The 3114-nt window shown below is 45.2% G+C and overlaps 1 pseudogene; it reads left to right on the top strand.

Moving 5' to 3' along the window:
* The first annotated feature begins 273 nt into the window (after positions 1–273).
* Positions 274–420, top strand: LOC138355944 (small nucleolar RNA U3; annotated as a pseudogene).
* Positions 421–3114: the final 2694 nt, after the last annotated feature.

Genomic DNA, 3114 nt, shown 5'->3' with positions numbered 1-3114 from the left:
CTTCTCAAAATCCTGACCCTCCACCGCTCTTCACGTAGCCTGGACACGCAAACAGGTGTTCAGTCCCTTTACAAAGGGAAGAAATGGGCGCCTTGTGAGAATTGGGCGTCTTGAACCGTTAGTCACACGTTTGGGGGATTGAAATTTGAAATTGAAATAAGTTTATTGAGGTAAAATACACACAAAGGGATGAGGTAGCTCAAGCTATTCTCACCCCATTTGGGGGATGGTTTGTACGTTTGGGGATGATCCTAGACGTCATGGGTTCGAATAATGATCATACTTCATAGGATCAATTCTATAGTATGATTGCCGAGTTCCTTGTCTGAAACTTGGAAAGAATGGGTTCGAATCCTGGTCAGGTTATTATTAAGAGTTCTTAGTGATATATATCCAATGGTGATATATATTATGTTTTGATCTTGGAATCCCTCACCCCCGCCCCGCTATCTTGAGGAATAATCCCAGGCGTGGACCACGATAACGCCTGCAGATAGCACGTCATATATGGACCGTTATAGGCAAAGGTCTCGTAGAACCACTGACAGAAAAGGTAAGCAGGAATCTTGTCCCCCCCATATCCAAGAGCTGATACCGATCTTGTCCGGCCCGCAATAGCCGTCAAGCTGTGAGTGTTTTCGACCCACGGACCATACCAATGGGTGAATAGGTGAACCAAAAGGAGACAAACCAAATGAACCAATAGGAGCCATCAGGGGTATCATCCCTATTACGCTCTGCCTGAAACTTCTGATTTAAATTTAATTTACTAGAGTTCACTACTCTACTCCCAGCTAATCTTAAAGCAAAATAGTGATTTGGATTAATGTTTTGTGTAAAATAATGCTACCTTTTCCGGTGAATATATTCGTCATTAGCAGCTGGAGAAAAGGTTCTCAAAACTTGGTCTGGTATAAATGTTATTTCTCCTTGTGTTCCACCATTTTGGACTGGCAAACTTGGTTCTATTGGTTCGTCATTCTCTTATGTAGGAGGGAAGTGTTTCGCTTTTGTGTTGCGTCAGACGGCTCGGTCAGTTTCGGGGTTGTGATGTTGATCGAGATAAAGGATCAGAGATTAAATTATATATTCTGATCAGAATCTTAGGATCGTCGATCTGACTTCCCTGGTGGTTGGTTGCATCTTGCTGCTGAGATTTGTGCTGTGGTCTCCATATTTTGTGATGTATAAAGACTATATATATATATATATATATATATATATATATATATATATATATATATATATATATATATATATATATATATATGTGTGTGTGTGTGTGTGTTTACTAGTTGTGTTTTTACGGGGGTTGAGCTTTGCTCTTTCGGCCCGCCTCTCAACTGTCAATCAACTGTTTACTAACTATTTTTTTTTTTTCTCCACACCACACACACACACCCCAGGAAGCAGCCCGTGACAGCTAACTAACTCCCAGGTACCTATTTACTACTAGGTAACAGGGGCACTTAGGGTGAAAGAAACTTTGCCCATTTGTTTCTGCCTCGTGCGGGAATCGAACCCGCGCCACAGAATTACGAGTCCTGCGCGCTATCCACCAGGCTACGAGGCCCGTAGCCTCGTAGGCTCTGTGGCTCTGTGTGTGTGTGTGTATGTATGTATATGTATTTGTGTGTGTGTGAATTTTCTGACACGTGGATTTGGGTGGATTTTCTAACCAAAAAACATGGATTTTCACAACTATGAACATCACACCATAAGTAAATATCTCTTAGATTTAATTAAGTCTGCCTCCTGTAAAGCTCCTCCCCACCTAGTGTGAGGGAGCTTAACATAAGACCCACCTAGTGTGAGGGAGCTTAACATAAGGCCCACCTAGTGTGAGGGAGCTTAACATGAGGCCCACCTAGTGTGAGGGAGCTTAACATGAGGCCCACCTAGTATGAGGGAGCTTAACATAAGGCCCACCTAGTATGAGGGAGCTTAACATAAGGCCCACCTAGTGTGAGGGAGCTTAACATAAGACCCACCTAGTGTGAGGGAGCTTAACATGAGGCCCACCTAGTATGAGGGAGCTTAACATAAGGCCCACCTAGTATGAGGGAGCTTAACATAAGGCCCACCTAGTGTGAGGGAGCTTAACATAAGACCCACCTAGTGTGAGGGAGCTTAACATAAGGCCCACCTAGTGTGAGAGAGCTTAACATAAGGCCCACCTAGTGTGAGGGAGCTTAACATAAGACCCACCTAGTGTGAGGGAGCTTAACATAAGGCCCACCTAGTGTGAGGGAGCTTAACATAAGACCCACCTAGTGTGAGGGAGCTTAACATAAGGCCCACCTAGTGTGAGGGAGCTTAACATAAGGCCCACCTAGTGTGAGGGAGCTTAACATGAAGCCCACCTAGTGTGTGGGAGCTTAACATGAGGCCCACCTAGTGTGAGGGGTAAAAATATGTGTAAAGTAGCAATAAAGTAGCAAGTGACAGGATGAACAACCCAGCGGGTTTTCTTCCTATTGGGGAGTGTTATACATGCTGCTATGGCGGTGTGTCCACTCACAGGATGAGTGACACTGCCCAATACTGTCACTATGGTGGTGTGTCCACTCACAGGATGAGTGGCGCTGCCCAATACTGTCACTATGGCGGTGTGTCCACTCACAGGATGAGTGACGCTGCCCAATACTGTCACTATGGCGGTGTGTCCACTCACAGGATGAGTGACGCTGCCCAATACTGTCACTATGGCGGTGTGTCCACTCACAGGATGAGTGGTGCTGCCCAATACTGTCACTATGGCGGTGTGTCCACTCAAAATGTAAGTGGCGCTGCCCAATAAACTCGCCCCTCGGGGAAAAAATTACAAAAAAAAAAATTTTTTGTACCAATAACATTTCTGGGACTTAGGATAACGTTTTTGGGAGACTGAACCCAGGAAAGTTAGGGAAGGTTAGGGAGAGAGGGAGGTGTGGGGGGTTGGGGGGTTGTGGTTTTGGCCACACGTGTTGGTGGTTGTGGGGGTCAGAGGTGGTGGTGGTTGGGCAACATGGGCCGGGCATATATTGGTGGTGTTGGGGAGTGGGAAAAAAAGATGTCTCTCCTTCCTTCTCTCTCACTAAATTACAGAAGAAAATGTATATATGCTGGTTAGCA

Source organism: Procambarus clarkii, chromosome 69, assembly GCF_040958095.1.
Source record: "Procambarus clarkii isolate CNS0578487 chromosome 69, FALCON_Pclarkii_2.0, whole genome shotgun sequence".
NCBI classification, from domain to species: Eukaryota; Metazoa; Arthropoda; class Malacostraca; order Decapoda; family Cambaridae; genus Procambarus; species Procambarus clarkii.
The sequence above is the reverse complement of the archived record's forward strand: the minus strand, read 5'-3'. Positions and strand labels throughout refer to the sequence as shown.